Source organism: Triticum dicoccoides, chromosome 2A, assembly GCF_002162155.2.
Source record: "Triticum dicoccoides isolate Atlit2015 ecotype Zavitan chromosome 2A, WEW_v2.0, whole genome shotgun sequence".
NCBI lineage: Eukaryota > Viridiplantae > Streptophyta > Magnoliopsida > Poales > Poaceae > Triticum > Triticum dicoccoides.
In genome coordinates, this window is record NC_041382.1 from 32,210,066 (window position 1) to 32,218,957 (window position 8,892).

An 8,892-nucleotide genomic window follows, 5' to 3' on the forward strand; every position below is an offset into this window, starting at 1 on the left:
CGCACACACGCACACCCTACCCTATGAGCACCTCCGAGAGACTGAGCCGGCATATCATCTTGAGATTTACGAAGTCACCGTAGGCGCCTCGTCGTCGACGGGAACGTCTCCTCCCACTGAATGTGCATCGCCGAAAATCCTGAAATAAATCCAGAAATAATGCGAGCACCAGGATTTGAACCCTGGTGGGTTGGGGATACCACTGTCCACGAGATCTTGCTAGCGGAGGTAGTGGGCAAAAGTTTTGGTTGCTGTCACTGCCTGTTGCAGAGGTGGAGGGCAGATCCAAAGTTACCCCGAAACTTGTCAATCCTCCCAAGATTTTCGGAAGGAGGGAGTAGTATGTTTCTCTCAACATTTATTGTCCTCAAATATGTAGCATGCATGTTGCAGACCCGGCGTTTTGCTTTTTTGAATTTGTTTGTTTTAAGTAGCGATCGAATATACTATTTTTCTTTTTCTTTTTCCCCACAAAAAATAAAGTTTTTTTAATATACTTGTATTTAAGTTGCTTGGAGTAGGGACGTGATTGCCTACAGTTTAGATGCCTTGCCCCCGACGGAAATAGGAGTATACAAGATGGTAATTCCACCCGTGTACCTGCCAAACCGATCCCCACGGCAATACAAATCCATCCGCATAACAACCGTCTTGTAGTCAAAATCGGGAACGAGGAAGATGGCGGCCAAGATGAGGGCGGCCAGTGATGTGTGGTCCAAGCTCCCAGACGAAATTCTCGGCGAGGTCTACGGCCGGATCGCTTCTCCGCTGCACCGCGTCCGCTTCGCCGCAGTCTGTCGCTCATGGCGCGTCGTTAAATCGTGGCAACAGCCGGCGCCGACCTTCCCGTGGCTGATCCTCTCGTCACGGGACGACGACGACGACACGGCGAAGCGGGTGTTCTGCCCCGCGGATGGCGAGCTCCTACGCGTCTCGCTCCCGCCCGAGGCGATCGGCAAGCGGCTGGTCGGGTTTCATGATGGGGGCTGGATCGCCGTCACGTCCGCCATTGCCGGTGGTGAGTCACCACTGATCGTCAATATCTTTTCTGGGGTCGAGGTGCCACTCTCCGCCAAGCAAAGCACCACGCCATGGATCAAGAAGCTAATCTTTTCGGAGGCCCCCACATCCAATCACTGTGTCCTTGCCGCCATCCTCGCGGACAGGCTCGCTGTGTGCAGAGTTGGATCCCAAAGCCATAATAATCAGTGGATATCACAATGGTGTTACTCTTACGATGACATTGCTTTCGGCCATGGGAAGCTCTATGGCTTGCTTAGAAACTATCTATTCATGCACGACATTCACATGACCAACGAAGGTAATCCGGTGGTCAGCACGCCCCACATACTGCGCACGAACCCACTACCCAAGTTTGAGGGAACTGGATTCCACATCAGCTACATCCTTAAGCACGGCAACAAGTTGTTGATGGCCAAAAGAGCATGGTGGTCACAAGAGAACAAGGGCTTTTTCTTCAAAGTGTTTGAGCTCGCCAAGACTAGTAATACACGTCCCGCCTATGGATGGACAGAAGTGACAACATTAGATGATCATGCCTTGTTCTTGAGTGCCAATTGCTCCAGGATGGTGTACCTACCAGCAGACAGGCGTGACGGAGTAGAGAGTAACCACATATACTACAACAATATCAAATTAATAGGTGATGATAAGTCCATATATAATGATGTAGATTTGACAAAATGTGACAATGGCCAACATTTGTACTGTGGGAAAGACCGCAAGTTCAATGGTGTTGCTATGATTATGTCTGTGAGATACTACGTCACTAGTAGCGACCATAACAATCTCATGTGGCTTCTTCCTCCAGATCTCTAGCCGCTCAATGTAATGGCAGTATGTATAAAGTTGGTACAAGTTAGTACTAGACCAGCATTAATTAATATGGATCAGAGGGAGTAATAGATTTACTATGTTGATTTATATTTTGCATGTCTCAAGGTGGGTGGCAGCCTCTTCCCTGTGATGCCGTGTTGATGTTGTCATGGTAGTCGTCTCTTAGGTTGTGCTGTATTCCCTCCGTTTCTAAATATTTGTCTTTTTAAAGATTTTAAATGGACTACCACATAGGGATGTATAGACATATTCTAAATTGTAGATTCACTCACTTTGTTTCGTATATAATCAGTTGTTGAAATCTCTAGAAAGACTATTGAAGCTGGTTGTGGTTGGCTCTTATAGTGGATTATTCTCGCTCTCATGCCTTGTGTGCTCTTGTCCTAATCTGGGTAGTCTGTTTCTCTCGAGTCGCAGATTGCCGACTCTTGGTTAGTGATCCTTAGGTTGTTTTAAACTTTTTTTTAGTTTGGGTTGCGTTGCTTGTATGATTTGTGCGTTTGTTTGATGTTGTATCTTCTTCTTCCTTAATGAATTCACAGGTAGCTGTTTTGCATGGTTAAAAAACATCATACTCTATTCTCCCATCATTCTCGTTATTGTTATTGTTAGAAAATTATGTGATTAAATGGTTAATATGTTAATTACCCTAAGTCAAAGTGGGCCCATTCATTAATTAGGGGATTAACACTAATTTGTGCCTGTGATTGGGGGGCTAATCTATAATACCTAAATAGCCCATCCTCACTAACCTATTTTTCTCAACATGCAACATGTCCACATCAGTGATCAACATGTAGCCATCCACATCAGCTAATCTGCCACATCATCAAGTTTTTTTTCTATTATCTGAGTCATCCCACCTTTTTTTTCTATAGAGGAAGAGGATTACACACCGCACCGTTTTGTTGGGGACGTTTTTTCCCCCAAGAGGTTCCCCGTCCCACGCTTCCTCTTCACCAGGCCCGCGACCTCAGGCAGCGCCGCCTCTCCTTCGCGACCTCCTACCTTCTCCACAGAACTTCTCCCCCACTTCCATCTTCTCTAAAGTCCATTATAACACGGAAGTGGAAAGGATGCAACTCTATATTTATACAGTGACCCGTCAATCGATCACATCAGAGCTAAGGAGATGAGACGGCGAGGTCGAGCTTCAGGTAAAAGTTCAGAATGGTGGCGAGGCGGGGCGACAGCTCGCCGGAGCAACGGCCTTCTCGCTGGTCGCGTTGGAGCCGTTGGCGTCGATCACATCCGAGCCAAGAAGATGAGACGGCAAGGTTGAGCTCCAGGTCAAGGTTCAGACTGGTGCGAGGCGGAGCGACGGCTCACCGGCGGCCTTCTCGGTGGTCGTGTTCGAGCCGTTTGGCGACACTGCTCGCAGCCGTGGCCTCCTCCTCCCACTGGCCGCTCGACAGCGTCAGGACACACACCGCCCGCCCACTGCTGTTGCTTTTGACGTGTGCTTACCTACAGTAACATCTTCTCTGAACATTAATACCCTTCCCCTCCACGCTCACCCATGCCACTTGATCCGTCTCTTCTTTTCCTTCGATGCAGAGCTTGGAGGCCATCTATCCCACGCACTAGCATCACCATCCACCTAATCGACTAGGCTGCACTGCAGCAAGTAGCAGTAGCACTGTAGCAGCCAACGGAAGTGTTGGCATGGTCAGGAGGAGGAGAGCTGCTGCTTCAAACAGCTTTTCAAGACAACTGCATTATGATCTACTGCAGTGGCGGAGCTTGACAAGAATCTATGGGGGGGGGGGGGCTGAAGACAAGAAAAACCAACTTCAACAAACAAGAACTTGTAGCCTTCAGGAAAATTTATACTTATATTACCCATATTTATCGCAAAATAAATGTATGATTAGGAATATATATGCTTCATAAGAGAACTAAACACATCGAAATATACACGTTGCCGCTTAGCGTTCAAACTAGGAAGACACTGAATTCCGTTAAAATACCCCAAATTAGGTCAAATGAATAAGCATACTAATTGCTAAAATAAAACAGGATATTCCAAAATTTAGTGTTGCCCCCAATTTACTCGTATGAGCAACATTGCAAAAAGGGATCCAGTAGTTTAGAGTTTAATTAAGCTGGGTAGATGGCACTTGCAAAATTAAGTAGACAAGATCGTATGGGGGGCGGCTTGCGACGAGGAGTGGCGTGCCGGCTGGCCTACATCGACGACCACCGGCTAGTGGCGAAGAACCAAAGACGACCATCTCAGGAGTGCCCTTGTTCCTCCGTCTTGACCTCCTAAGTTGACGCGAGTTCCGTTGAGAGAGTCAGATCAATCGATCCGGTATCAGCCCTAGTGAAAGCCCAGGTTCACATGCATATATCTACAGCTAGCCAAGATATCGATTAAGTTGCTTGGCTGCTTGGTTGAGTCTTAACTTTGCACGTACGTGATTGGTTGAGTCTTAGCTAGGCAAGAAATCCATCGGCCTTCTACGTATATGTGCATGTGCCATCCAAGAGCTGCAGGGCACGCGATTACATACCTAGTAAAAAAAATTGCACATGGGTTGGGGGGGCCACAGCCCCCTCAACCTTCAACATAGCTCCGCCGTTGATCTATTGTGATGAGAAGAGACACCAGCAGTCAAGCTGCATATTTGCTATTGACTTTATTTGCTCCAGTAGGTGGAATCAATAATGTTACTGAATTTCTTTGTGACCATCCACTAAAGGTAACTCTTTCTGCGCCATTTTGTTCGTATGATTGCATAAATTTGCACACTCTGTATTGCCCCTTGCTAAAGAAGACCTCTGAATAAGTCTTACAAAATGCACAAATCTCTTTTGATGGTATGATGTCCATAATCTTCTTTGTTGTTCAATACATCTACTATTTTTAATTACTGATGTGGTTTGAACATATTTCTGAATACTCAAAATATGTTGGTGTTTGCAGGTTACTTTGGTCTGGATTACAGGGTAAAGAAACCTTTTCTCTGGAGTAGTTCTCTTCCAATCATTCACATGTTTTAATGGTGTGAGTTACTTCCACATATATGCGAACCCGAGAGTGTTGACAAGTATAGATCTGAGCAGTTGAAGGAAGATGATGCAAAAATAGTCAAAGGACGGTCAGACTATTATTTCCATTCAATTCTCATTAGTCTTGCATGGACCTAAAAATAGTACTCCGGTGTGGGCAACTAAGAAGAATCATTACCACCTCTGAAGCAAATCTTCATTCAATTCTATAGAAGTAAGAGCATGCCCTCCTTTATTTATCCTTACAGATTGTTATTCTTTGACTCCTATAGAACTGCTTTAGTTCAACACCTTTAATCTAATTATGTTCAGCTTTGCGGAATCAGTAAGATTTAGTTCACTATTCTCTGTTCATTGTCATATTTGTTCGGTTTGCATACATGCCTTTGTTCCGGAACAGGTTATCCTGACTTCCCAAACCATGAATATTATAGACCTGCAATATTACCTAGAATACAATATTGAATGCATAATATGGTTATGAATTGTCTGTTCAATTATTGACCAAAAGTTAATCACCGTGCTAAGTATAAAAGCTTTCTCCCTTGATTGGTCTTACCTTATTAAGTCAAAATTGCATCACCATTTTATTTTATCGTGAAACTTCTTTCACGCTAATTGTTGTATAATATTGCCGTCACTAGATGTAGCAGGGGTTTGGTTTTTATGTGTAGAAATATGGGACAACCCGAACTGGCAAATTATGTTCTCACTGTCATCAACTCTTACACGCTATTATTTTTTTCACTTTTCAAGTGCCAACACTATGTTCCTGTTAATGGAGGTGATTGTTTGTTGTCTTCGCCATGAATATAAGCAGTGAGCTATGATATGGCCAACTAAGAAGAATCATTACCAGCTCTGAAGCAAATCTCAAATGCCTATCTGATTTGTGGTATATTTATTTATTCTTTGTGGGTGAGAGGTTTTTGATGCACAAATGTTTAGCAGGGCCACAATATTTTGCCAGTGGGAAATGAAACCACTAATGTAAATATGGTTTTGAAAGGAAATGTTATGCATTTTCTACCCAGTTCTGCATTGTTAAATCTCATGAAATGGTTTTATTTTAGCCAAGAAACACTATGGCTAAAAGTATGTCCAAATTATTTCTATTTCATTTGTCTAACATATCCCATTTTTCTTTCAACAGTTCCCGCAACAACGTGCGGGGTGTCATCTAGTTACTAATATGGTTAGGTCACACGTCATATACAGCGCTATATATAAAGGAGGGCACCCCTGCACCTATTTGATCGTCGTATCGTTTAGGATAACAGTGCCCTCCGAAATTCACTCCAAATCCAATCGGTAGTGCGTTGGACGTCGACGTGAAGGCCTGTCCTTACTCCGGCGAGGTGCCAGAGCGATCTACTACGCTGCTGCAGTTCGTCATCGGACTCCACTTCCTCCACCGAGATGGCCTCTCCAAACGAGGTATAAACACACTACTGTCCACTAATTTCCGCATCAAATCGAGTAGTGTTCATGTGTATTAGATAAGATTCGATTAGCAATTGCATAATCCCAGCAATATCGCTAACATTTGGTATCAGTAGCCGGTTGGATCTAATCACATGAATCTATTTGAGGAAAATTGGCAGTAGATCAATCTGTGTCATAGAAGTTTTCGAGGCTATTGCCAAGATGAAATGCAATAAGGCTCCGGGGCCGGATGGTTTCCCGGCTGAGTTTTACAAGAAGTGTTGGCATATTATCAAAGGGGACCTGATGTCGATGTTCCATGATTTGTTCTCGGGACACTTGCAGCTGTTCCAACTTAACTTTGGAACGATAACGTTGTTGCCTAAGAAAATAGATGCCGTGAGAATTGAACAATTTCGGCCTATCTGCCTACTCAACGTCAGTTTTAAAATATTTACCAAGGTTGGCACGATCAGGCTTACTCAGATAGCGCACGCTGTAGTTCAACCTTCTCAAACGGCTTTCATGCCGGATAGGAACATCCTCGAGGGGGTTGTGGTCCTACATGAAACGCTTCATGAAATTCATACGAAAAAACTAGATGGGGTTATTTTCAAAGTGGATTTCGAGAAGGCCTATGATAAAGTCAAATGGCCGTTCCTCCAGCAAGCTCTTCGAATGAAGGGATTTGATGAGCGTTGGAGACATCAAGTGGATATGTACACGCAAAAAGGCAGTGTTGGCATTAAAGTTAATGATGACATAGGCCACTATTTCCGAACGCACAAGGGTCTGAGACAGGGTGATCCTATGTCGCTTATTCTGTTCAATATTGTGGTTGATATGTTAGCGATCCTGATTGGGAGGGCCAAAGAGGCCGGTCAGGTGGAGGGAGTGGTGCCTCATCTGGTTGATGGTGGTTTGTCCATCCTGCAATACGCTGATGATACAATCATTTTTATGGAACATGATTTGGCCAAAGCGAGGAACATGAAGCTAGTTTTATGCCTTTTTGAACAATTGTCTGGGCTGAAGATTAATTTCCATAAAAGCGAGTTGTTCTGTTTTGGTAGAGCCAAAGACGAACAGGAAGCTTATACACAATTGTTCGGATGTGAGAGTGGGTCTCTTCCTTTCACTTATCTTGGTATTCCAATACACCATCGTAAGTTAACGAATACTGAGTGGAAGTGCATCGAGGATAGATTTGAGAAAAAACTAAGCTGTTGGAAAGGAAAACTCATGTCTTATGGAGGCCGGTTGATTCTGATTAACTCGGTGCTCACGAGTTTACCTATGTTTCTGCTATCTTTCTTCGAAGTACCAGTTGGGGTGAGGAAAAGACTAGATTTTTATCGTTCTCGCTTCTTCTGGCAGAGTGATGAGTCTAAGAGGAAGTACAGATTGGCAAAATGGGATATTATTTGCAGACCAAAGGACCAAGGAGGACTTGGTATTGAAAATCTTGAAGTCAAAAATAAATGCCTCCTGAGTAAGTGGTTGTTTAAGTTGTCTTCTGAGACAGAGGCAACTTGGGCGCAGATTTTACGTAGTAAATATCTGTACTCAAAGACTTTATCCCAAGTCACTATGAGACCTACAGATTCGCCGTTCTGGAAAGGGCTCATGAGGGTTAAAGCCGCTTTCTTCAACAGAACGAAATGTTTTGTTGGTAATGGAGATGACACGCGATTCTGGGAGGATACGTGGTTGGGTGACACGCCTTTGGCTTCACAATATCCAACACTATATCGTATTGTTCAGCGTAGGGATGCTCTTGTTGCCACAGTAATGCAGTCTATTCCCCTCAACATACAGTTTAGGAGAGTGCTTGTTGGACCTAGATGGGAAGCATGGCTTCACTTGGTCCGTAGGCTGATGGAGGTGCAGCTAAATCCTCAGCCCGACCAGTTGTATTGGAAACTAACTAAAACTGGGGTGTTCACGGTCAAGTCGATGTATATTGATATTATTAATTCATCCGTGATACCTACGTCCAAGGAAGTCTAGAACGTTAAGGTTCCTTTGAAGATTAAAGTGTTTATGTGGTTTGTGCATAAACAAGTTATTCTTACAAAGGACAATCTAGTTAAGCGCAACTGGACAGGATCTACTAGGTGTAGCTTCTGTGATCGGGATGAGACTATCAAGCATTTATTTTTGGATTGCCCGTTGGCACAAGGGTTGTGGCGCACCGTGCAAATTTCCTTTAATATTACTCCACCGAGATCGGTAAACACGTTATTTGGGGCGTGGCTGCTTGGGATGGAGCCCGAAATAGCCAGACACATTCGTGTAGGAGTATGTGCGTTATTATGGGCAATTTGGAATTGCAGGAACGATTTGGTTTTTAACAAGACAACAAATACTTATTTTTTGCAGGTGTTGTTCCGGGCTATGGCGCTGATCCGTACTTGGTCCTTACTCACTCCGACGGAGGCCAGGGAGCGTTTGGTTACTGGATCTGTCCGGTGGGAGACGGTAGCGCGGGATATCTTCAACCGGTTTGGATGGCGATCATGTAATAGGATAGGCATCTAGTTTACCTACCTGATATTATGCCAAGCCGGTTTGTGGCTTATCTCATTTCTGCCT